Genomic DNA, 27,833 nt, shown 5'->3' on the forward strand with positions numbered 1-27,833 from the left:
ACAAAGAAATGTACAGCACAGGAACAGGCCCTTCGGCCCTCCAAGCCCGTGCCGACCATACTGCCCGACTAAACTACAATCTTCTACACTTCCTGGGTCCGTATCCTTCTATTCCCATCCTATTCATATATTTGTCAAGATGCCCCTTAAATGTCCCTATCGTCCCTGCTTCCACTACCTCCTCCGGTAGTGAGTTCCAGGCACCCACTACCCTGATGGGGTTATGGGGATAGGGTGAGGGTATAGGCTTAGGTAGGGTGCTCTTTCAGAAGTTCGGTACAGACCCAATGGGCCAGAGGCAGGGGGATGGGAACCAGGGGCGCAATTCTCCGGAAACGGCGCGATGTCCACCGACTGGCACCCAAAACGGCGCTAATCAGACAGGCATCGCGCCGCCCCAAAGGTGCGGAATGCTCCACATCTTTGGGGGCCGAGCCCCAACATTGAGGGGCTAGGCCGACGCCGGAGGAATTTCCGCCCCGCCAGCTGGCGGAAACGGCCTTTGTTGCCCCGCCAGCTGGCGCGTAAATGACATCTCCGGGCAGCGCATGCGCGGGAGCGTCAGCGGCCGCTGACAGTTTCCCACGCATGCGCAGTGGAGGGAGTCTCTTCCACCTCCGCCATGGTGGAGACCGTGGCGGAGGCGGAAGGGAAAGAGTGCCCCCACGGGGGCAGCCCCCGGGGGTCAGATCGCCCTGGACCCCCCCCCCCAGGACCCCGGAGCCCGCCCACGCCGCCTTGTCCCGCCGGTAAGGTAGGTGATTTAATTTACGCCGGCGGGACAGGCAATTTATCGGCGGGACTTCGGCCCATCCGGGCCGGAGAATCGAGCGGGGGGGGCCCGCCAACAGGCGCGGCGCGATTCCCGCCCCCGCTGAATATCCGGTGCCGGAGACTTCGGCAACCGGCGGGGGCGGGATTCACGCCAGCCCCCGGCGATTCTCCGACCTGGCGGGGGGTCGGAGAATGTCGCCCCAGATTAGGAGGTTAGGAAAGAGGCAGCAACTAAAGCCAGTAAGATACTAGATAATAAACTCATTGTGACTAAGGGGAAGAGTAGACAGGGAAGAGATGATGAACGCAAAGGGACAGGTGGTCTGAGGTGCATTTGTTTTAATGCGAGAAATGTAGCAGGTAAGGCAGATGAATTTAGGGCTTGGATTAGTACCTGGGAATATGATGTTATTGGTATTACTGAAACTTGATGTGGAGATGCCGGCGTTGGACTGGGGTGAGCACAGTACGAAGTCTTACAACACCAGGTTAAAGTCCAACAGGTTTGTTTCGATGTCACTAGCTTTCGGAGCGCTGCTCCTTCCTCAGGTGAATGCAGAGGTCTGTTCCAGAAACACATATATAGACAAATTCAAAGATGCCAGACAATGCTAGGAATGCGAGCATTAGCAGGTGATTAAATCTTTACAGATCCAGAGATGGGGTAACCCCAGGTTAAAGAGGTGTGAATTGTCTCAAGCCAGGACAGTTGGTAGGATTTCGCAGGCCAGATGGTGGGGGATGAATGGAACTGAAACTTGGTTGAGGGAAGGGCAAGATTGGCAACTAAATATCCCAGGGTATAGATACTTCAGGAGGGATAGAGAGGGAGGTAAAAGGGGTTGAGGAGTTGCATTACTGGTCAGAGATGATATCACAGCTGTGATTAAGGAGGGCACGGTGGAGGATTCGAGCACTGAGGCAATATGGGTAGAGCTAAGAAATAGGATGTCATAATATACTCCAGTATATTATGGTGCAGACACACACACACACACTGATGGACATGCAGTGGGACCAATCAGCATACACAACACCGTAGCCAATCACCAGTGAGAGCACACGCACTATAAAGACACTAAAAATTCGAAAAGTAAAAATCTTATTAAACCATTTTACAAAGTATTTATTATACTTTGAGTTCCCGCTCATTCTAGTAGCAGCCAGCTCAGAGCACAGAGCTCACAGCCTGCAACACAGACATTCACCATGTACTGAGTGCATCACCTGGTTAGAACTAGGCAAGGGTCAACAGTTAAAGCTGGCATTGCATTTACCCACAGTTCAAGTATGTTAATATAGTTAACCTTATAATAAAATAGAGTTGCACCACTTACAGTGTTGGTGACCTGTTTGTGATCCAGATCACCCAACACATCATGGTACAAGGAGTGGTTGCATACTCGCGCTTCTGAGACCCACCTGCAACTAATCATCATTCCGGCATCCTGAAGTATGGAGAACATCAACCCGCCGCCGCCGCTCCGGATCGCCGGCACCTCAGCGTACAGTGACAACCAGCAACAATACCCAGGCAAGATGTTCAAGATCCGGGTTCCACAGCAGATCCAGTGCCACAGCGATCTCCGCGAAAACTGGCGGGCATTGCGGCAAAAGTTTGAAATCTTCCTGCTGTCAGCTGAACTAGAAGACCTGGCCGATCCTGAAAAAACAGAGCTTCTCCTCACCATCGCCGGTGCCAGAGCAGAAGAAATCTTTTAAAAATTCAAGTTCTCCAAGGGATAAAACAGGAGCGACTTCCAGGCAGTCCTGGACAAATTTAGCAAATACTGTGAGGAAAACACACTCCAACCAGCAAGGAAAGGTAAGAGAAGCGCCAGCACTCACCTCGAGGCTGAAATCCCAAGCAGAGAATGATTTTGGTCGGCAGCCATCTTTCTAAAGGGACTGCACTTGCGCAGTTGCGCGATGCCGTGCATGCGCAATCACGAAAACGGCCATCAGTAAAGGAACCGTGATCTGCGCATGTGCAAACGCCTCCTACGTGTTAGGTCACGCGCGTCATGACGTCAGACGCCCCGGACCATGCCCATTTAAAGGGGAAACGTCCCAAATAAAAGATAAAATCTTTTAAAGCTGTAAAACAACCTTCCTTCACCTGGAATGACAGCACAATGCCTCAAATTGAACCAGGAAATGAAATAAACCTCTGAAGAACCCTGCAACTAGCAGTTACCTACCCCCAAAGCGAGTCTGATTCCGACTTCCCGCAGACCAGTGACACCGAGGACCCGAGGGAGCCTTTTCGAGTCGCTGTTATAACAAAGAACAGAGTGTCCCCAAATCAAAACCACCAGCCGCTGTTGGTACACAGCATTGATCCAGACGACGCGTGGTGTGCCACCCTGATGGTCAACCGATCCCAGATACGATTCTGCCTGGACACTGGTGCTTCCACCAGTCTCCTAGCATGGTCAGCCTATCAGACCCTTGGGGTTAAACCAACCATTCTTCCGTCGACCTGCCAACTACTGGACTACAATGGCAACGTCATTTTTGTTACCGGTTCATGCCAACTCAAAGTGATGCACATCTCGCGAAAAGCCATCCTTCCCTTCGAGATTGTGGGCTCCTCGAAGGACTCTCTGCTCAGCGCAAAGTGCAAACTCCTAAACCTCGTTCAACGAGTACACTCTCTCTCTCCAGAGGACACGTCTGCCTTCCAGGATGCGGACTTCAGGGCTCAACGCAATGCCATAATCGACCAGCACCGCGACGTTTTCGAAGGCATGGGCACGCTTCCATACACTTACAAAATCCTGTTCAAACAAGACGCCATGCCAGTGGTTCATGCACCTCGCAGAGTCCCAGCACCTCTCAAGGACTGCCTCAAGCAGCAGCTGCAGGACCTCCAGGACCAAGGAGTGCTCTCCAGAGTGACGGAACCAACCGACTGGGTACGTTCCATGATGTGCTTAAAGAAGCCCTCCGGCAAGCTCCGGATCTGCATTGACCCAAAGGATCTGAATCGCAACATAATGAGGGAGCATTACCCTATCCCCAAGCGCGAGGAGATCACGTGCGAGATGGCTCGGGTCAACATCTTCACCAAACTTGACGCCTCGAAAGGATTCTGGCAAATTCAACTAGATAGGTCCAGCAGAAAGCTGTGTACGTTTAATACCCCGTTTGGCAGATACTGCTACAACAGGATGCCGTTTGGGATTATATCGGCATCAGAAGTATTCCACCAGATCATGGAGCAAATGATGGAGGGCATTGAGGGTGTGCGCGTCTATGTTGCCGACATCATCATTTGGCATATCAGTCGCCTCCAGCGCATTTTCAAACGAATACGGGACCAAGGCCTTCACCTCAACAGAGCCAAATGTTCCTTCAGCCAGACGGAGCTCAAGTTCCTAGAGGACCACATCTCCTGGTTGTGTGTGCGGCTGGATGCGGACAAGGTGGCAGCAAGGAGACCTTTGCTCGTCACGGCATCCCACTCACTGTGATGTCGGACAATGGCCCCTGCTTCACGAGCCAGGAATGGTCCAACTTTGCAAGCAGGTACAACTTTGTACATGTGATATCCAGTCTCCTGCACCCCCAATCCAAGGGCAAAGCGGAAAAGGGCGTCCACATCGTCAAACGGCTCCTCTGCAAGGTTGCCGATGCAGGATCCGACTTCTCCATGGGCCTGTCATCAGCCCAGCTGTTCATGGGTTGCACCCTCAGGACCACGGTGCCGTCCATTCACGTCCCAGACCTCGCCAACGTTCCGGTCCTTCAGTGGATGCAACAGTCTCGTGCACAACACAAGGTGGCGCATGATGCTCGGGCGACTGATCTCCTGGCTCTGGCGCGTGATGACAACGTCCGCATCCATCTTCCAGAGAGTGGCTGGTCTGCAACTGCTGTGGTTCTTCAGCAGGTGTCTCCCCGTTCGTTCCTGGTTCATCTGCCAGATGGTTCCATTCGCCGCCGCAATTGGCGTGCCCTTCGTCTCGTTCCACGCTCGCTACGTGATCCTCCACCGGTGCCATGCCCTCCAGTTGTCCCCAACTTGGACTATGTGGAGATTCCGAATACTCTGCATCCTCTTCACTCTGCCGTGGCCCAGCCCGTTCCTCAGCCGGTGGCTCCTGACCCACCCTTTAGGCGGTCAACCAGAATTCGTCACCCACCTCAGAGACTTGACTTATGAGTTTTACGATGTTGGACTCTTTGATCTGTTCTGTTCTCCTGTTTCATCGTTCCAGTAGTTTGTATATAATGTTCATTTCGTTGTTGGTGTGACACCCTGGGCGAAATTCTCCCCCAACGGCGGGATGCCCGCCGACTGGCGCCAAAGCCGGCGCAAATCAGACGGGCATCGCGCCGGCAAAAAGGTGCGGAAGTCTCCGCATCTTTGGCGGCCTAGCCCCAACATTGAGGGGCTAGGCCGACGCCGGAGGGATTTCCGCCCCGCCAGCTGGCGGAAATGGCGTTTGTTGCCCCGCCAGCTGGCGCGGAAATGCGGCGCATGCGCGGGAGCGTCAGCGGCCGCTGTCAGTTTCCCCGCGCATGCGCGGGAGCGTCAGCGGCCGCTGAAAGTTTCCCGCGCATGCGCAGTGGGGAGAGTCTCTTCCGCCTCCGCCATGGTGGAGGCCGTAGCGGAGGCGGAAGGGAAAGAGTGCCCCCACGGCACAGGCCCGCCCGCGGATCGGTGGGCCCCGATCGCGGGCCAGGCCACCGTGGGGGCACCCCCCGGGGTCAGATCGCCCCGCGCCCCCCCCCAGGACCCCGGAGCCCGCCCACGCCGCCTGGTCCCGCCGGTAAATACCAGGTTTGATTTACGTCGGCGGGACAGGCAATTCCTGGGCGGGACTTCGGCCCATCCGGGCCGGAGAATCCAGCGGGGGGTCCCGCCAACCGGCGCGGCTGGATTCCCGCCCCCGCCCAATCTCCGGGAGCGGAGACTTCGGCGGGGGCGGGGGCGGGATTCACGGCGGCCAACGGCCATTCTCCGACCCGGCGGGGGGTCGGAGAATGACGCCCCAGATTTCTCGGCACCAGGCACCTTTCCGTGTAAATAGATGAGCCTCATGTGCATAGTCATGTAAATAACACGCACACACATAGTCAGGTACATCCACTACACAATATTTATTGTCGCGCAGGCACATATGCTTTATATAAAAGGGGGGATGTCATAATATACTCCAGTATATCATGGTGCAGACACACACACACACACACACTAATGGACATGCAGTGAGACCAATCAGCATACACAAAACCGCAGCCAATCACCAGTGAGAGCACACGCACTATAAAGACAGGGGACAGGAGAGTTCCTGCTCATTCTGGTAGCAGCCAGCTCGGAGCACAGAGCTCACAGCCTGCAACACAGACATTCACCATGTGCTGAGTGCATCACCTGGTTAGGACTAGGCAAGGGGCAACAGTTAAAGCTGGTATTGCATTTACCCACAGTTCAAGTATGTTAATATAGTTAACCTTATAATAAAATAGAGTTGCACCACTTCTAGTGTTGGTGACCTGTTTGTGATCCAGAACACCCAACACATCATAGGAAGGGTGCAGTAACATTGTTGGGACTTTACTACAGGCCTCCCAAAAGCGAGCATGAAGTAGAGGTACAAATATGTAGACAGATTATAGAAAAATGTAGGAGCAATAGGGTGGTCGTGATGGGAGATTTTAAGTTCCCCAACATTGAATGGGACTCATGTAGTGTTGGAGGCGTAGATGGAGCAGAATTTGTAAAGAGCATCCAGGAGAGTTCTTAGAGCAGTATGTAAAGAGTCCAACTCGGGAAGGGGCCATACTGGACCTGGTATTGGGGAATGATCCCAGCCAGGTGGTTGAAGTTTCAGTCGGTGATTGCTTTGGGAATAGCAATCACAATTCCATAAGTTTTAGAATACTCATGGAGAAATGCGAGAGTGGTCCTAAAGGAAGAGTGCTAAATTGGGGATAGGCCAAGTATTACATAATTCGGCAGGAGCTAGGGAATGTGGATTGGGAGCAGCTGTTTAAGGGTAAATCCACATTTGAAATGTGGGAGTCTTTTAAGGAAAGGTTGATTAGAGTGCAGGACAGACATGTCCCTGTGAAAATGAGGGATAGAAATGGCAAGAATAGGGAACCATGGATGATCGGTGGAATTGTGAGACTAGCTAAAATGAAAAAGGAAGCATACATAAGATCTAGGTGACTTAAAACTGATGAAGCTTTGGAGGAAAATCGGGAAAGTAGGCCAAATCTCAAACGCGCAATAAAGAGGGCTAAAAGGGGTCATGAAATATCTTTGGCGAACAGGGTTAAGGAACATCCCAAAGACTGTTATTCGTATATAAGGAGCAAGATGGTAACTAAAGAAAGGATTGGCCCACTCAAAGACAAAGGAGGGAATTTATGCGTGGAGTCAGAGGAAATGGGTGAGATTCTTAATGAGTACTTTGCATCGGTATTCACCAAGGACAGGGACATGACGGATGTTGAGGTTAGGGATGGAAGTTTAAATACTCTAGGTCAAGTCGGCATAAGGAAGGGGGATGTTTTGGGTATTCTAAAAGGCAAGAAGGTGGACAAGTCCCCAGGTCCGGATGGGATCTATCCCAGGTTACTGAGGGAAGTGAGAGAAGAAATAGCTGGGGCCTTAACAGATATCATTGCAGCATCCTTGAGCACGGGTGAGGTCCCAGAGGACTGGAGAATTGCTAATGTTGTCCCCTTGTTAAAGAAGGGTAGCAGGGATAATCCAGGGAATTATAGACCTGTGAGCTTGACATCAGTGGTAGGCAAACTGTTGGAGAAGATACTGAGGGATAGGATCTATTCACATTTGGAAGAAAGTTGACTTATCAGTGATAGGCAGCATGGTTTTGTGCAGGGAAGGTCATGTCTTACAAACTTAATAGAATTCTTTGAGGAAATGACAAAGTTAATTGATGAGGGAAGGGCTGTAGATGTCATATACATGGACTTCAGTAAGGCGTTTGATAAAGTTTCCCATGGTAGGTTGATAGAGAAAGTAAAGTCGCATGGGTTCAGGGTGTACTAGCTCGATGGATAAAGAACTGGCTGGGCAACAGGAGACAGAGAGTAGTGGTGGAAGGGAGTGTCTCAAAATGGAGAAAGGTGACTAGTGGTGTTCCACAGGGATCCGTGCTCGGACCACTGTTGTTTGTAATATACAGAAATGATCTGGACGAAGGTATAGGTGGTCTGATTAGCAAGTTTGCAGATGATACTAAGATTGGTGGAGTTGCAGATAGCGAGGGGGGCTGTCAGAGAGCAAATATAGATAGATTGGAGAGTTGGGCAGAGAAATGGCAGATGGAGTTCAATTCAGGCAAATGCGAGATGATGCATTTTGGAAGATCCAATTCAAGAGCGGACTGTACGGTCAATGGAAGAGTCCTGGGGAAAATTGAAATACAGAGAGATCTGGGAGTTCGGGTCCATTGTACCCTGAAGGTGCAACGCAGGTCGATAGAGTGGTCAAGAAGGCATACAGCATGCTTGCCTTCATTCGACGGGGTATTGAGTACAAGAGTTGGCAGGTCATGTTACAGTTGTATAGGACTTTGGTTAGGCCACATTTGGAATACTGCATGCAGTTTTGGTCGCCACATTACCAGAAGAATATGGATGCCTTAGAGAGGGTGCAGAGGAGGTTCACCAGGATGTTGCCTGGTATGGAGAGTGCTAGCTATGAAGAAAGGTTGAGTAGATTAGGATTGTTTTCGTTGGAAGGACGGAGTTTGAGGGGGAACCTGATTGAGGTCTACAAAATTATGATAGGTATGGACAGGGTGTATAGCAACAAGCTTTTTCCAAGAGTGGGGGTGTCAATTACAAGGGGTCACGATTTCAAGGTGAGAGGGGGAAAGTTTAAGGGAGATGTGCATGGAAAGTCTTTTTACGCAGAGGGTGGTGGGTACCTGGAACGCTTTGCCAGCGGAGGTGGTAGAGGTGGGCACGATAGCATCATTTAAGATGCATCTAGACAGATTATATGAACGGGCGGGGAACAGAGGGAAATAGATCCTTGGAAAATAGACGTCAGGTTTAGATAAAGGATATGGATCGGCGCAGGCTGGGAAAACCGAAGAGCCTGTTCCTGTGCTGTAATTTTCTTTGTTCTTTTTCTTTCTGCACTGTAGGGAGTCTATGGGTATTTGCACAAGCCACATTGGCAGGGAATCAAAGATGGTGGTGTCAACAATCTTGACTTCACAGTTTGGTTTGAAGATAAGGATTCGTAGGAAGTAAGAGAGTGGTCATAGAACATAGAACAATACAGCGCAGTACAGGCCCTTCGGCCCACGATGTTGCACCAAAACAAAAGCCATCTAACCTACACTATGCCATTATCATCCATATGCTTATCCAATAAACTTTTAAATGCCCTCAATGTTGGTGAGTTCACTACTGTTGCAGATAAGGCATTCCACAGCCTCACCACTCTTTGCGTAAAGAACCTACTTCTGACCTCTGTCCTATATCTATTACCCCTCAGTTTAAAGCTATGTCCCCTCGTGCCAGCCATTTCCATCCGCGGGAGAAGGCTCTCACTGTCCACCCTATCTAACCCCCTGATCATTTTGTATGCCTCTATTAAGTCTCCTCTTAACCTTCTTCTCTCCAACGAAAACAACCTCAAGTCCATCAGCCTTTCCTCATAAGATTTTCCCTCCATACCAGGCAACATCCTGGTAAATCTCCTCTGCACCCGCTCCAAAGCCTCCACGTCCTTCCTATAATGCGGTGACCAGAACTGTACGCAATACTCCAAATGCGGCCGGACCAGAGTTCTGTACAGCTGCAACATGACCTCCCGACTCCGGAACTCAATCCCTCTACCAATAAAGGCTAACACTCCATAGGCCTTCTTCACAACCCTATCAACCTGGGTGGCAACTTTCAGGGATCTATGTACATGGACACCTAGATCCCTCTGCTCAGCCACACTTTCAAGAACTTTACCATTAGCCAAATATTCCGCATTCCTGTTATTCCTTCCAAAGTGAATCACCTCACACTTCTCTACATTAAACTCCATTTGCCACCTCTCAGCCCAGCTCTGCAGCTTATCTATATCCCTATGTAACCTGCTACATCCTTCCACACTATCGACAACACCACCGACTTTAGTATCGTCTGCAAATTTACTCACCCACCCTTCTGCGCCTTCCTCTAGGTCATTGATAAAAATGACAAACAGCAACGGCCCCAGAACAGATCCTTGTGGTATGCCACTTGTAACTGAACTCCATTCTGAACAAAGCAGAGATAGCTCAAGGCAAACCCGCCAAGGGCAGAACAATGGAAAACAAGGGCATAAAATTTTGCAAGGATGCTGCAGGGCTTTGTGAGCTTAAAGCATCACCGTGGCCCTGGACCCAAGGGTGGAGAGATGACCAATTGTAGTCCATTTAATTTCACCATGAGAAGAATGAGTTGGAAAATGTGGAGATATGTATAGATGGTACAGACGGGAATGCTTGAACTACCAGATTAATTTTGTGTTTGCTTTATTTTCTCGATTAACCATTTAGGCGATGAGCTACATAAAAAGGATACTGGTAAAAGATTCTATCCAGCATCGAATTAATCATGCGCAAATTAAATTGGCGGTTGAAAGTAAAAAAAGTAATATTTGCAAGCAATGCTTGTGCCATGTGTTCTACATTTCACAGGAGGGAGTGATGCAATATCATTGGAGTGAACCCAGCATATCACTGACAGTGTGTTAACGGCTGTTCACTGAATCCAGCCCATTGAAATTCTTATTTACAGTGCTGAAAATTTAACCCTAGCAGTTGCTGCATTGGGGAAAGTTGAGACATCACTTGAATAAACCAACCCAAAGCCCCGTCAATAATAATAATAATCGCTTATTGTCACAAGTAAGCTTCAATGAAGTTACTGTGAAAAGCCCCTCGTCGCCACATTCCGGCACCTGTTCGGGGAGGCCAGTATGGGAATTGAATGCGCGCTGCTGCCTTGTTCTGCATTACAAGCCAGCTGTTTAGCCCACTGTGCTAAACAAGCCCCATGATAATACCATGGCACAAGTTGTAACTATATACGATGGATAATGCATTGATAATGATTAGTGGGGAAAAGCTTCACTTGTTCTGCTGATCAAAATGAATCCGGAGTAAAAATAGTCCTAGCTGATAGCACAATGCCCGTGGCTTCCAAACAGTCTGCATATATACCACCACTATTCTTAGCCACATTGCACAAGTCACTCCATATTTAAACTGACAGAATACAGCAGCCAAAAGAAAGCAGCAATACCTCACAGTCACTGTCTTTAAGGTCAATAAAATGAAATGAAAATCGCTTGTCACAAGTAGGCTTCAAATGAAGTTACTGTGAAAAGCCCCTAGTCACCAAATTCCAGCGCCTGTTCGGGGAGGCTGTTATGGGAATTGAACCGTGCTGCTGGCCTACCTTGGTCTGCTTTCAAAGCCAGCGATTTAGCCCTGTGCTAAACAGCCCCTATCTAAAACTAACCTGTAAATTTTACTTTTTATACCAGGCAAGAGTCGCCAAGTTTCATTATGGAACCCGGACCAAGCCCCAAATTATATCAGGAAACTGGAAGAGATATGAAAATTTTCAATTTACAGACTGCGAGGAAAGGATCATCGAATCATCACTTCAGGAGTGATTCCACTGACAATTAGGGAACTTTTATACTTAAACAATCTTTATTATTAGGTCAGGATTCACACCATTAATATCCAAGGAAAAAACACATTTTCAATTCGCCACTCAACAGTTCTAAAACAAAATGCAGGCCTTTAATCTCATTTTCTTACACTTCTAAAATTTTAATTGAGCAAAATCCGCACACCTAGGTAAAATACCATTTATTAATAAAGTTAATACTCAATGGCTTATAGATTTATTCACAAAGTCTTTGGAAGAGAAGATTTCAGAAGTCAGTGAGAATCACACCTTCTTTCCTCAGAACGCAGAGCAGAACTCTCAAAATTAAATTAAAAACAGCAGACACAGGGCAGGGCTAAAAATGAAACTAAAAACAGTCCCAGTCCCTCCCATAAATGACATAACAGCCTTCCAAGCTGTTAACCCCTTTCATCACAGCTTTAGCAAACATGTAATCTGGTATGTTAACCTAAATGCTTGTATTAACATTCCTGCAATAGACACATAATACAATATACATAAACATTTCTTGCACTCATCACACTACCTCGTTTCCATTGGCTTGTCATGTCCAAGTTACCTCACTGTCAAGTCTCATACCAATTGCATCCCAGGCGCTCCAGCTTTGCCAGACTCCAAGAATCACCCTAAAACTATCCCGGAGCAGAGAATGACTTTGGTCGGCGGCCATCTTTCTAAAGGGACTGCACTTGCGCAGTTCTGCGACGCCGCGCATGCGCAATCGCGAGAACGGCCAGCAGTAAAGGAACCGCGATCTGCGCATGTGCAAACACCTCCTACGTTTTACGTCATGACGTCAAACGCCACGGATCACGCCCATTTAAAGGGGAAACGTCCCAAATAAAAGAAAAAGTCTTTTCAAGCTGTAAAACAACATTCCTTCACCTGGAATGACAGCACAATGCCTCAAATTGAATAAGGAAATAAAATAAACCTCCGAAAAACCCCGCAACAAGCAGTTACCTACCCCCAAACCGAGTCCGATTCCGACTTCCCGCAGACCAGTGACACCAAGGACCCGACGGAGCCTTTTCGAGTCGCTGTTATAATAAGAACAGACTGTCCCCGAATCAAAACCACCAGCCGCTGTCGATGCACAGCATTGATCCAGATGACGAGTGGTGTGCCACCCTGATGGTCAACCGATCCCAGATACGATTCCGCCTGGAAACTGGTGCTTCCACTAATCTCCTAGCGTGGTCAGCCTTTCAGACCCTTGGGGTTAAACCAACCATTCTTCCGTCGACCTACCAACTACTGGACTACAATGTCAACGTCATTCCTGCTACCGGTTCATGCCAACTCGAAGTGACGCACAACTCGCGAAAGGCCATCCTTCCCTTCGAGATCGTGGGCTCCTCGAAGGACTCTCTGCTCGGCACCCAGGCGTGCAAACTCCTAAACCTCGTTCAACGAGTACACTCTCTCTCCAGACGACATGTCTGCCTTCCAGGATGCGGACTTCAGGGCTCAACTCAATGGCATCATCGACCAGCACTGCAACGTTTTCGAAGGCATGGGTACGCTTCCATACATTTACAAAATCCTGCTCAAACAAGACGCCACGCCTGTGGTTCATGCACCTCACAGAGTCCCAGCAAACCGCAAGGACCGCCTCAAGCAGCAACTGCAGGACCTCCAGGACCAAGGAGTGCTCTCCAGAGTGACGGAACCAACCGACTGGGTCAGTTCCATGGTGTGCGTAAAGAAGTCTTCCGGCGTGCTCCGGATCTGCATTGACCCTGTTATAACCTGCCTACTGATGATTGGCTGGGGACTAATGAATATCCCACAATCCTATGGGAGTATGAACTTCCCCAATGAGGGGGGCGGAGAAACTCCTACTATAAATAAGCTGGCCAGTCCAGGAACCAGGAGGAAGGAGAAGGTAGCAAGGGAAGTTACTGCTACTGTTATGTATATATTGTTATAGTAAATAAACGTTATTATTTTGTATCCTTAAAACTCGTGCTGGATTCTTCGGGGCCTTTACAAAACTGGTGACGAAGGTAAAAGTGAATAGCTGTCTACACTGCTGAAGCCACCTCCCTGGATTTTTGTTGGATACAGGTTGGAAGTTGTTTTCTATTATACCATGCCTCTGTACGGACGTTTGGATGTTTTTGATGCTGCGCTGGAAAGCTGGAACCAGTACACACAACGGATGCGTTACTATTTCCGGGCAAACAATATCACTGAAAACGAGCGCCAGATGGTCATATTGCTCACCGCCTGCGGACCGCATACGTTTGGGGTGATTAGGAGCCTTACGTACCCAGCTGTGCCGGACACCAAAACGTTTGACGAACTTGTGAATATAGTGGGGCAACACTTTAACCCAACCCTGTCCACGATAGTCGAGCGTTACCGGTTTAATACTGCTGAGAGGACCCCTGGAGAATCCCTTGCCGATTTTTTTTTTTTATCCAGGCTACGCGGGATTGCGGAATACTGTGACTATGGTGAGACCTTGTCAGAAATGTTACGCGACCGTTTGGTTTGCGGTATTAACAATGCGGCCACCCAGAGAAAGTTGTTAGCGGAGCCAACATTGACTTTTCAACAGGCAATACAAATAGTCTTGTCCCGAGAGAGCGCAGAGCGAGGAGTACAGGAGATACAGGGAATGGAAGTGCATGCCTTGGGGCGCAACCCTTTCCACCCAAAAACGTCCCCCCGCACTCCTGCGGTACCTTGGGCGAGGCAACGACCAGACCGACGCCAGTGGCCATCGGACATTCCTCCCCCAAGGGAGCCTTCTCCAGAGCCAATGGATGAGGAGCCATGTCCGTGTCAGACTTGTAGGCGCCGGCCCCGTCACGGACGGCGGTCCTGGGGACGCCAGAGGCGCCGTCGTTCCGACCGAAACTGGGACCAGCCCAGGGGCCGTAACTGGGACCAGCCCAGAGGCCGTACCTTCCATGTGGATGAACCTGCGGCGACCACTCCTGAGGACGTGGAGACGGAGGACGACTGCCTGCATCTGCATTGTGTGGCAGCTCCCCGTGTGGCCCCCATTAAGGTGACAGTACGGGTCAATGGCCACCCGCTGGAGATGGAGTTGGATACTGGCGCAGCGGTCTCCGTGATCGCCCAGAGGACATTCGACCGCATCAAGCAGGGTATACAGACCCTTACATTAACTAACTCACAGGCCAGGTTGGCCACCTACACGGGGGAACCACTGGACATTGCAGGAACTACAATGACCCCTGTTGTCTATGGACGCCAGGAGGGGCGTTTCCCACTTATCGTAGTGCGTGGCCATGGGCCCAGCCTGTTGGGTCGGGACTGGTTGCGCCATTTGTGGTTGCAATGGCAGCACATCCTCCAAACAGTTTCTGGAGGGTTGACTGAGGTGCTAGGACGATACCCAGAGGTATTCCAGCCTGGTTTGGGGAAAATAAAAGGGGCCGTAGCCCGTATCCAAGTTGAACCAGGAGCCACGCCGCGCTATTTCCGGGCGCGCCCAGTGCCTTACGCTTTGCTCGAGAAGGTAGAAGGGGAGCTCACTCGTTTGGAGAGTTTGGGTATTATCAGGCCCGTCCATTTTGCTGACTGGGCAGCACCAATTGTACCAGTAATGAAGCCAGATGCCACAGTTCGCTTGTGTGGCGACTATAAACTTGCAGTGAATACAGTTTCCCGACTTGACCGATACCCAATGCTCGCATAGAGGATCTCTACGCGAAACTTGCAGGCGGACTCTCATTCACAAAATTAGATATGAGTCACGCCTACCTGCAGTTGGAGCTGGACCCTGCCTCCCGACCATATGTAACAATCAACACACACCGGGGCCTGTATGAATATACACGGTTGCCCTTTGGAGTATCCTCTGCCTGCGCAATTTTTCAACGTGTTATGGAGGGCATTTTGAGAGGTTTACCATGTGTGGCTGTCTACCTAGATGACGTGTTGATTACAGGGACGTCGGAGCAAGAGCATTTGGAAAATCTGGAGGCTGTCCTTAGACGCCTTTCGGAGGCTGGAGTCTGTTTACGTCACACACAGTGCGTATTTCAGGCAAAAGAAGTAGTCTACCAAGGTTATCGGGTGGACCGCGAGGGTCTGCACCCCGTCGCAGAGAAGGTGCGTGCAATTCAACATGCCCCCACCCCGACTGACACTTCGCATCTTCGTTCTTTTCTCGGTCTCGTAAACTATTACGGGAAGTTCCTCCCCAATCTGGCAACTACGCTGGCCCCCTTGCACCTGCTGCTAAAGAAAAATCACACCTGGGTTTGGGGTCAGCCGCAAGAAACCGCTTTCCGGGGGGTAAAGCAACAATTGTCGTCGTCTGGGTTACTAACCCACTATGATCCGGGAAAGCCTTTGCTCGTCACATATGATGCATCCCCGTATGGTATTGGGGCTGTCCTGTCCCACAAGATGGAGAACGGGGCCGAGCGACCGATGGCTTTCGCCTCCCGCACATTGACTGCAGCGGAGAAAAAGTACGCGCAGATCGAGAAGGAGGGCCTGGCAGTGGTTTTTGCGGTGAAACGCTTCCACCAGTACGTGTACGGCCGCCATTTCACTATCGTGACTGATCATAAGCCCCTGCTGGGACTCTTCAGAGAGGATAAGCCAATACCGCCCATTGGTTCTGCACGGATCCAGCGCTGGGCTTTGTTGCTTGCTGCATATGAGTATTCTCTGGAGCACAAACCAGGTACGCAGATAGCAAATGCCGATGCACTGAGCCGATTGCCTTTATCGACCGGCCCCATGTCGACCCCCACGAATGGTGAGGTGGTCGCAACCCTAAATTTTATGGACACCTTGCCTGTCACGGCATCACAGATCCGTGAGTGGACCCAGATGGAGCCAGTCTTGTCAAAGGTTTGGCACATAGTCCTGTATGGTGGGCAGCATAGACAGCTCCCAGGCGAGTTGCGGGCATTTTCCTCCAAGCTGTCAGAGTTCAGCGTGGAAGACTGCATCCTCTTGTGGGGGACGCGTGTGATTGTCCCGGAAAAAGGCCAGGAGCTGATATTAACAGACTTGCACAATGGGCATCCGGGCGTGACCAAGATGAAAATGTTGGCCCGGAGTTATGTCTGGTGGCCAGGCCTCGACACCGACATTGAGAAGGTGGCCCAAAACTGCTCCATTTGCCAGGAGCATCAGAAGCTTCTGCCGGCCGCGCCCCTACATCACTGGGAATGGCCAGGGCGACCTTGGGCACGCTTACATGCGGATTTCGCAGGCCCTTTTCAGGGATCCATGTTCCTTCTACTAATTGACGCCCAGTCCAAATGGCTCGAGGTGCATAAGATGCAGGGGACAACGTCCGGCGCAACAATTGAAAAAATGCGTTTATCATTTAGTACGCATGGCCTCCCCGAGGTGCTGGTCACGGATAATGGCACTCCATTCACGAGTGAGGAGTTTGCTAGGTTTACAAAGATGAACGGTATCCGCACTGCCCCTTACCACCCGGCTTCAAATGGGTTGGTAGAGCGTGCAGTGCAAATATTCAAAAGAGGCCTAAAGAAGCAGTCTTCCGGATCAATGGACACGAGACTGGCTCGGTTTTTGTTTACGTACAGGACCACCCCCCATACAGTGACTGGGGTAGCTCCCGCAGAACTCCTAATGGGCCGGAGACTTCGCACCCGCCTTAGTATGGTCTTCCCGGACATTGGCGCAAAAGTACGCCGCACACAAGAACGGCAGGGACCGGGATTGTCTCGGCATCGTCCGATTCGGCAGTTTGCGCCCAGTGACCCAGTATTCGTGCGGAATTTTGCTGGTGGTGCCCAATGGGTTCCTGGTGTAATCTTTCGCCAAACGGGCCCTATATCGTACCAAGTGCAAGCCCAGGGTCGTCTCCAGCGAAAACACGTAGGCCACGTCCGGTCCAGAAGATCATCCCCGCAAAAGATTCCCCGCCCCCGGAGCTCAGTTCAACAGCGGCAAAGACCAGAAACAAGGGAAGGTAGTCCTCCAAATCTTCCACTGGTGCCTCACTCGAAGCCTGCGCAGGTCGTTACGGGACCGAATGGGAATAGAGACGCTGACATGACGGAGGCAGCAGACTCTGACTCCGAGATGGAGACACAGGATGAATCAGAGGGGGAATCCTCGGGTCCACAGGCCGTGGATGTACAACCACGCCGTTCATCACGGAAGCGCCCGTCTCCGTCTCGTTATACGCCGCCTGATCCAGCGCCACGTGCAAATGGCGTCCGGCCTGCGGCCAAACGAGTTTGACGCCTTCCTTCGCCAGGGCCTACGGTGGATTCCTTAGACTTTGGGGGGGAGGGATGTTATAACCTGCCTACTGATGATTGGCTGGGGACTAATGACTATCCCACAATCCTATGGGAGTATGAACTTCCCCAATGATGGGGGGCGGAGAAACTCCTACTATAAATAAGCTGGCCAGTCCAGGAACCAGGAGGAAGGAGAAGGTAGCAAGGGAAGTTACTGTTATGTATATATTGTTATAGTAAATAAACGTTATTATTTTGTATCCTTAAAACTCGTGCTGGATTCTTCGGGGCCCTTACAAAAGACCCAAAGGATCTGAATCGCAACATAATATGGGAGCATTACCCTATCCCCAAGCACGAGGAGATCACGTGCGAGATGGCTCGGGTCAACATCTTCACCAAACTTGACGCCTCGAAAGGATTCTGGCAAATTCAACTAGATAGGTCCAGCAGAAAGCTGTGTACCTTTAATACCCCATTTGACAGATACTGCTACAACAGGATGCCGTTTGGGATTATATCGGCATCAGAAGTATTCCACCAGATCATGGAGCAAATGATGGAGGGCATTGAGGGTGTGCGCGTCAATGTTGCCGACATCATCATTTGGTCCATATGTCAGTCACCTCCAGCACGTTTTCAAACAAATACGGGACCAAGGCCTTCACCTCAACAGAGCCAAATGTTCCTTCAGCCAGACGGAACTCAAGTTCCTAGGGGACCACATCTCCCGGTTGGGTGTGCGGCCGGATGCGGACAAGGTGGCAGCCATCACGGCCATGCAGAAGCCAGCGGATAAGAAGGCGGTCCTCCGATTTTTGGGCATGGTCAACTTCCTGGGGAAGTTCATCCCCAACCTCGCCTCCCATACCACAGCTCTCCGGCACCTCGTCAGGAAGACGACAGACTTCCAATGGCTTCCCGCCCACGAGCACGAATGGGAGGAGCTTAAGACCAAGCTTACCATGGCCCCGGTATTGGCCTTTTTTGATCCCACGAAGGATCCGGCATTGGGGCGGTGCTCCTGCAACGCGATGAGGCCTCATCATGGGCCCCCGTTGCATATGCGTCGCGTGCCATGACCCACACAGAATAGCGCTACGCGCAGATCGAAAAGGAGTGCCTGGGCCTGTTGACTGGGGTCGACAAATTTCATGATTACATGTACGACCTCCCCCAATTCACTGTCGGGACCGACCATCGCCCGCTGGTCAACATTATACAAAAAGACCTGAGTGATATGACCCTGCGCCTCCAGCGCATTCTGCTTAAACTCAGGCGGTACGATTTCTAGCTCCTATACACCCCAGGCAAGGACCTGATCATAGCCGACACTCTGTCCAGGGCAGTCAACACCCCGTGTGACCCAGAGGCGTTCGTCTGCCAGGTTCATGCCCATGTGGCCTTCACGGCCTCCAATCTGCCGGCCACGGATGAACGCCTTATCTACACTCGCCGCGAGACTGCAGCTGACCCCCTACAACAGCATGTCATGCGCCACATGACGGACAGGTGGCTCAAGGTCAACGCCCGCAGTTCTACAATGTCAGAGACGATCTGGCAGTAGTCGATGGTGTCCTGAAGTTGAACTGCATTGTGATCCCGCACAGCATGCGCCAGCTCGCTTTGGGACAGCTACACGAGGGCCATCTTGGCGTGGAGAAGTGCCGACGGAGTGCCCGAGAGGCTGTGTACTGGCCCGGCATCAATGAGGACATCGCCAACACAGTGCTCAACTTGGTCTAACGTAGGCGTTGACCTGTTCCATGCGCTCGGCTGTACCCCCAATCCAATGGCAAAGCGGAAAAGGGCGTCCATATCATCAAATGGCTCCTCTGCAAGGCTGCCGATGCAGGCTCCGACATCTACATCGCCTTGCTGGCCTATTGTTCGGCCCCACAGGCCTGTCGCCAGCCGAGCTGCTCATGGGTCGCATTGTGATCCCACACAGCATGCACCAGCTTGTTTTGGAACAGCTACACGAGAGCCATCTTGGCATGCAGAAGTGCCGACGGAGGGCCCAAGAGGCTGTGCACTGGCCCGGCATCAATGAGGACATCGCCAACACCGTGCTCAACTGCCCCACCTGTCAGCCGTTCCAGCCGGCCCGACCACGTGAGACCCTACAGCCCATGAGTTGGTCACGTCCCCCTGGTCTAAGGTAGGCGTTGACCTGTTCCATGCGCTCGGCAGGGACTATGTTCTGATTGTAGACTATTTTTCGAACTACCGGGAGGTCGTACGCCTGCACGACATCACATCATCGGCGGTCATCCGTGCCTGCAAGGAGACCTTTGCTCATCACGGCATCCCACTCACTGTGATGTCGGACATTGGCCCCTGCTTCACGTGCCAGGAATGGTCCAACTTTGCCAGCAGGTACAACTCTGTGCATGTGACATCCAGTCTCCTGCACATCCAATCCAATGGCAAAGCGGAAAAAGGCGTCCACATCGTCAAACGGCTCCTCTGCAAGGCTGCCGATGCAGGATCCGACTTCTACCTCGCCTTGCTGGCCTATCGTTCTGCCCCACTCTCCACGGGCCTGTCGCCAGCCCCGCTGCTCATGGGTCGCACCCTCAGGACCACGGTGCCGCCCATTCACGTCCCAGACCTCGACCACGTTCCGGTCCTTCAGTGGATGCAACAGTCTCGTGCACAACACAAGGTGACGCATGACGCTCGGGCGACTGATCTCCCTGCTCTGGCACCGGATGACAACGTCCGCATCCATCTTCCAGAGGGTGGTTGGTCTGCAACTGCTGTGGTTCTTCTGCAGGTGTCTCCCCGTTCGTTCCTGGTTCGTCTGCAAGATGGTTCCATTCGCCGCCGCAATCGGCTTGCCCTTTGTCTCGTTCCACGCTCGCTACGTGATCCTCCACCGGTGCCACGCCCTCCTGTTGTCCCCAACCTAGACTATGTGGAGATTCCGAATACTCTGCATCCTCCTCACTCTGCCATGGCCCAGCCCGTTCCTCAGCCGGTGGCTCCTGACCCACCCTTGAGGCGGTCAACCAGAATTCATCACCCACCTCAGAGACTTGACTTATGAGTTTTACGATGTTGGACTCTTTGATCTGTTCAGTTCTCCTGTTTCATCGTTCCAGTAGTTTGTATATAATGTTAATTTCGTTGTTGGTGTGACACCCTATTTCTCGGCACCAGGCACCTTCCCGTGTAAATGGATTAGCCTCATGTACATAGACATGTAAATAACACGCACACACACAGTCAGGTACATTCACTACACGATATTTATTGTCACGCAGGCATATATTTTTTATATAAAAGGGGGGATGTCATAATATACTCCAGTATATCATGGTGCAGACACACACACACTGATGGACATGCAGTGGAACCACTCAGCATACACAACACCGCAGCCAATCACCAATGAGTGCACACGCATTATAAAGACAGGGGACAGGAGAGTTCCCGCTCATTCTAGTAGCGGCCAGCTGGGAGCACAGAGCTCACAGCCTGCAACACAGACATTCACCATGTGCTGAGTGCATCACCTGGTTAGGACTAGGCAAGGGGCAACAGTTAAAGCTGGTATTGCATTTACCCACAGTTCAAGTATGTTAATATAGTTAACCTTATAATAAAATAGAGTTGCACCACTTCTAGTGTTGGTGACCTGTTTGTGATCCAGAACACCCAACACATCATAGGAAGGGTGCAGTAACATTGTTGGGACTTTACTACAGGCCTCCCAAAAGCGAGCATGAAGTAGAGGTACAAATATGTAGACAGATTATAGAAAAATGTAGGAGCAATAGGGTGGTCGTGATGGGAGATTTTAACTTCCCCAACATTGAATGGGAGTCATGTAGTGTTGGAGGCGTAGATGGAGCTGAATTTGTAAAGAGCATCCAGGAGAGTTTTTAGAGCAGTATGTAAAGAGTCCAACTCGGGAAGGGGCCATACTGGACCTGGTATTGGGGAATGATCCCGGCCAGGTGGTTGAAGTTTCAGTTAGTGATTACTTTGGGAATAGCAATCACAATTCCGTAAGTTTTAGAATATTCATGGACAAAGACGAGAGTGGTCCAATAAGAAGAGTGCTAAATTGGGGAAAGGCCAAGTATTACAAAATTCGGCAGGAGCTAGGGAATGTGGATTGGGAGCAGCTGTTTAAGGGTAAATCCACATTTGAAATGTGGGAGTCTTTTCAGGAAAGGTTGATTAGAGTGCAGGACAGACACGTCCCTGTGAAAATGAGGGATAGAAATGGCAAGATTAGGGAACCATGGATGACGTCTGGAATTGTGAGACTAGCGAAGATGAAAAAGGAAGTTTACATAAGATCTAGGTGATTTGAAACTGATGAAGCTTTGGAGGAATATCAGGAAAGGAGGACAAATCTCAAACGCGAAATAAAGAGGGGTAAAAGGGGTCATGAAATATCTTTGGCTAACAGGGTTAAGGAAAATCCCAAAGTCTTTTATTCGTATATAAGGAGCAAGAGGGTAACTAGAGAAAGAATTGGCCCACTCAAAGACAAAGGAGGGAATTTATGCATGGAGTCAGAGGAAATGGGTGAGATTCTTAATGAGTACTTTGCATCGGTATTCACCAAGGAGAGGGACATGGCGGATGTTGAGGTTAGAGATGGAAGTTTAAATACTCTAGGTCAAGTCGGCATAAGGAAGGGGGATGTTTTGGGTATTCTAAAAGGCATTAAGGTGGACAAGTCCCCAGGTCCGGATGGGATCTATCCCAGGTTACTGAGGGAAGCGAGGGAAGAAATAGCTGAGGCCTTAACAGATATCTTTGCAGCATCCCTGAGCACGGGTGATGTCCTGGAGGACTGGAGAATTGCTAACGTTGTCCCCTTGTTTAAGAAAGGTAGCAGGGATAATCCAGGGAATTATAGACCTGTGAGCTTGACATCAGTGGTAGGCAAACTGTTGGAGAAGATACTGAGGGATAGGATCTATTCACATTTGGAAGAAAGTTGACTTATCAGTGATAGGCAGCATGGTTTTGTGCAGGGAAGGTCATGTCTTACAAACTTAATAGAATTCTTTGAGGAAATGACAAAGTAAATTGATGAGGGAAGGGCTGTAGATGTCATATGCATGGACTTCAGTAAGGCGTTTGATAATGTTTCCCATGGCAGGTTGATGGAAAAAGTAAAGACACATGGGGTTCAGGGGGTACTAGCTAGATGGATAAAGAACTGGCTGGGCAACAGGAGACAGAGAGTAGTAATGGAAGGGAGTGTATCAAAATGGAAAACTGTGACCAGTGGTGTTCCACAGGGATCCGTGCTCGGACCACTGTTGTTTGTGATAGACATAAATGATCTGGACGAAGGTATAGGTGGTCTGATTAGCAAGTTTGCAGATGATACTAAGATTGGTGGAGTTGCAGATAGCGAGGGGGGCTGTCAGAGAATACAGCAAAATATAGATAGATTGGAGAGTTGGGCAGAGAAATGGCAGATGGAGTTCAATCCAGGCAAATGCAAGATGAGGCATTTTGGAAGATCCAATTCAAGAGCGGACTATACGGTCAATGGAAGAGTCCTGGGGAAAATTGAAATACAGAGAGATCTGGGAGTTCGGGTCCATTGTACCCTGAAGGTGCAACGCAGGTCGATAGAGTGGTCAAGAAGGCATACAGCATGCTTGCCTTCATTGGACGGGGTATTGAGTACAAGAGTCGGCAGGTCATGTTACAGTTGTATAGGACTTTTGTTCGGCCACATTTGGAATAATGTGTGCAGTTCTGTTTGACACATTACCAGAAGGATATGGATGCCTTAGAGAGGGTGCAGAGGAGGTTCACCAGGATGTTGCCTGGTATGGAGAGTGCTAGCTATGAAGAAAGTTTTAATAGATTAGGATTGTTTTCGTTGGAAGGACGGAGGTTGGAGGGGGACATTAATGAGGTCTGCAAAATTATGAGAGGTATGGACAGGGTGGGTAGTAACAAGCTTTTTCCAAGGGTGGGGGTGTCAATTACAAGGGGTCACGATTTCAAGGTGAGAGGGGGAAAGTTTAAGGGAGATGTGCATGGAAAGTTTTTTTACGCAGAGGGTGGTGGGTGCCTGGAATGCTTTGCCAGCGGAGGTGGTAGAGGTGGGCACGATAGCATCATTTAAGATGCATCTAGACAGATATATGAACGGGCGGGGAACAGTGGGAAATACATCCTTGGAAAATAGATGACAGGTTTAGATAAAGGATCTGAATCGGCGCAGGCTGGGAGGGCCGAAGGGCCTGTTCCTCTGCTGTAATTTTCTTTGTTCTTCTTTATTCTTTCTGCACTGTAGGGAGTCTATGAATATTTGCACAAGCCACATTGGCAGGGAATCAAAGATGGTGGAGTCAACAATCTTGACTTAACAGTTTGGTTTGAAGATAAGGATGCGTAGGAAGTAAGAGAGCGGTCAAAGCAGAGATAGCTCAAGGCAAACCTGCCAAGGGCAGAGCAATTGCAAACAAGGGTAGGAAATTTTGCAAGGATACTGCAGGGCTTTGTGAGCTTAAAGCATCACCGTGGCCCTGGACCCAAGGGTGGAGAGATGACCAATTGTAGTCCATTTAATTTAACCATGAGAAGAATGAGTCGGAAAATTGTGGGAGATATGTATGGATGGTACAGACGGGAATGCTTGAACTACCAGATTAATTTTGTGTTTGCTTTATTTTCTCGATTAACCATTTAGGCGATGAGCTACATAAAAAGGATACTGGTAAAAGATTCTATCCAGCATCGAATTAATCATGCGCAAATTAAATTGGCGGTTGAAAGTAAAAAAAGTAATATTTGCAAGCAATGCTTGTGCCATGTGTTCTACATTTCACAGGAGGGAGTGATGCAATATCATTGGAGTGAACCCGGCATATCACTGACAGTGTGTTAACCGCTGTTCACTGAATCCAGCCCATTGAAATTCTTATTTACAGTGCTGAAAATTTAACCCTAGCAGTTGCTGCATTGGGGAAAGTTGAGACATCACTTGAATAAACCAACCCAAAGCCCCGTCAATAATAATAATAATAATAATCGCTTATTGTCACAAGTAAGCTTCAATGAAGTTACTGTGAAAAGCCCCTAGTCGCCACATTCCGGCACCTGTTCGGGGAGGCCAGTATGGGAATTGAATGCGCGCTGCTGCCTTGTTCTGCATTACAAGCCAGCTGTTTAGCCCACTGTGCTAAACAAGCCCCATGATAATACCATGGCACAAGTTGGAACTACATACGATGGATAATGCATTGATAATGATTAGTGGGGAAAAGCTTCACTTGTTCTGCTGATCAAAATGAATCCGGAGTAAAAATAGTCCTAGCTGATAGCACAATGCCCGTGGCTTCCAAACTGTCTCCATATATACCACCACTATTCTTAGCCACATTGCACAAGTCACTCCATATTTAAACTGATAGAATACAGCAGCCAAAAGAAAGCAGCAATACCTCACAGTCACTGTCTTTAAGGTCAATAATCTAAAACTAACCTGTGAATTTTACTTTTTATACCCGGCAAGAGTCGCCAAGTTTCATTATGGAACCCGGACCAAGCCCCAAATTATATCAGGGAACTGGAAGAGATATGAAAATTTTCAATTTACAGACTGCGAGGAAAGGATCATCGAATCATCACTTCAGGAGTGATTCCACTAACAATTTGGGAACTTTTATCCGAAAACAAACTTTATTATTAGCTCAGGATTCACACCATTCTTATCCAAGGAAAAAACACATTTTCAATTAGCCATTAAACAGTTCTAAAACAAAATGCAGGCCTTTAATCTCATTTTCTTACACTTCTAAAATTTTAATTGAGCAAAATCCACACACCCAGGTAAAATACCATTTATTAATAAAGTTAATACTCAATGGCTTATAGATTTATTCACAAAGTCTTTGGAAGAGAAGATTTCAGAAGTCAGTGAGAATCACACCTTCTTTCCTCAGAACGCAGAGCAGAACTCTCAAAATTAAATTAAAAACAGCAGACACAGGGCAGGGCTAAAAATGAAACTAAAAACAGACCCAGTCCCTCCCATAAATGACATCACAGCCTTCCAAGCTGTTAACCCCTTTCATCACAGCTTTAGCAAACATGTAATCTGGTATGTTAACCTAAATGCTTGTATTAACATTCCTGCAATTGACACATAATACAATATACATAAACATTTCTTGCACTCATCACAACTACCTCGTTTCCATTGGCTTGTCATGTCCAAGTTACCTCACTGTCAAGTCTCATACCAATTGCATCCCAGGCGCTCCAGCTTTGCCAGACTCCAAGAATAACCCTAAAACTATCCCGGAGCAGAGAATGATTTTGGTCGGCGGCCATCTTTCTAAAGCTGAGTGCATCACCTGGTTGGGACTAGGCAAGGGTCAACAGCTAAAGCTGGTATTGCATTTACCCACAGTTCAAGTATGTTAATATAGTTAACCTTATAATAAAATAGAGTTGCACCACTTACAGTGTTGGTGACCTGTTTGTGATCCAGATCACCCAACACATCATGGGACAAGGAGTGGTTGCATACTCGCGCTTCTGAGACCCACCTGCAACTAATCATCATTCCGGCATCCTGAAGTATGCAGAACATCAACCCGCCGCCGCCGCTCTGCATCGCCGGCACCTCAGCGTACAGTGATAACCAGCAACGATACCCAGGCAAGATGTTCAAGATCCGGGTTCCACAGCAGATCCAGTGCCACAGCGATCTCCGCGAAAACTGGCGGGCATTGCGGCAAAAGTTTGAAATCTTCCTGCTGGCAGCCGAACTAGAAGACCTGGCCGATCCTAAAAAAACAGAGCTTCTCCTCACCATCGCCGGTGCCAGAGCAGAAGAAATCTTTTTTAAATTCAATTTCTCCAAGGGGCAAAACAGGAGCGACTTCCAGGCAGTCCTGGACAAATTCGATAAATACTGTGAGGAAAACACACTCCAACCAGCAAAGAAAGGTAAGAGAAGTGCCCGTATTCAACTCGAGGCCAAAATCCAGGAGCAGAGAACGATTTTGGTCGGCGGCCATCTTTCTAAAGGGACTGCACTTGCGCAGTTGCGCGACGCCGCTCATGCGCAATCACGAAAACGGCCATCAGTAAGGGAACCTCGATCTGCGCATGTGCAAACGCCTCCTACGTGCTACGTCATGTGCATCATGACGTCAGAGGCCCCGGACCACGCCCATTTGAAGGGGAAACGTCCCAAATAAAAGAAAAAATCTTTCAAAGCTGTAAAACAAGCTTCCTTCACCTGGAATGACAGCACAATGCCTCAAATTGAACCAGGAAATGAAATAAACCTTCGGAGAACCCTGCAACAAGCAGTTACCTACCCCCAAACCGAGTCCGATTCCAACTTCCCGCAGACCAGTGACACCGAGGGAGCCTATTCAAGTCGCTGTTCTAATAAAGAACAGGCTGTCCCCGAATCAAAACCACCAGCCGCTGTTGGTGCACAGCATTGATCCAGACGACGAGTGGTGTGCCACCCTGATGGTCAACAGATCCCAGATACGATTCCGCCTGGACACTGGTGCTTCCGCTAATCTCCTGGCGTGGTCAGCCTTTCCGACCCTTGGGGTTAAACCAACCATTCTTCCGTCGACCTGCCAAGTACTGGACTACATTGGCAACGTCATTCCTGCTACCGGTTCATGCCAACTCGAAGTGACGCACCACTGGCGAAAAGCCATCCTTCCATTCGAGATCGTGGGCTCCTCGAAGGACTCTCTGCTCGGCGCACAGTGCAAACTCCTAAACCTCGTTCAACGAGTACACTCTCTCTCTCCAGAGGACACATCTGCCTTCCAGGATGCGGACTTCAGGGCTCAACTCAATGCCATCATCGACCAGCACCGCGACGTTTTCGAAGGCATGGGCACGCTTCCATACACCTACAAAATCCTGTTCAAACAAGACGCCACGCCTGTGGTTCATGCACCTCGCAGAGTCCCAGCAAACATCAAGGACCGCCTCAAGCAGCAACTGCAGGACCTCCAGGACCAAGGAGTGCTCTCCAGAGCGACGGAACCAACTGAGTGGGTCAGTTCCATGGTGAGCGTAAAGAAGCCCTCCGGCGAGCTCCGGATCTGCATTGACCCAAAGGATCTGAATCGCAACATATAATGAGGGAGCATTACCCTATCCCCAAGTGCGAGGAGATCA

At 49.7% G+C, this 27,833-nt stretch overlaps 1 long non-coding RNA gene across 2 annotated transcripts in view; it reads right to left on the reverse strand.

Annotated features, from left to right (window-relative positions):
- LOC140387237 (uncharacterized) overlaps positions 1-27,833 on the reverse strand; it is a 423,153-nt gene that overhangs the window by 347,997 nt on the left and 47,323 nt on the right. Inside the window, exon 1 of one of the 2 annotated variants that reach the window (XR_011933800.1) lies at positions 11,981-12,104. The exons of the other annotated variant lie outside the window; for it this stretch is intronic. This is a non-coding gene — a long non-coding RNA (uncharacterized lncRNA). Of the gene's footprint in view, positions 1-11,980; positions 12,105-27,833 lie in introns of those variants that run through there. 2 annotated transcript variants of the gene reach the window in all.

Source organism: Scyliorhinus torazame, chromosome 12 (genome assembly GCF_047496885.1).
Source record: "Scyliorhinus torazame isolate Kashiwa2021f chromosome 12, sScyTor2.1, whole genome shotgun sequence".
Classification (NCBI taxonomy): Eukaryota; Metazoa; Chordata; class Chondrichthyes; order Carcharhiniformes; family Scyliorhinidae; genus Scyliorhinus; species Scyliorhinus torazame.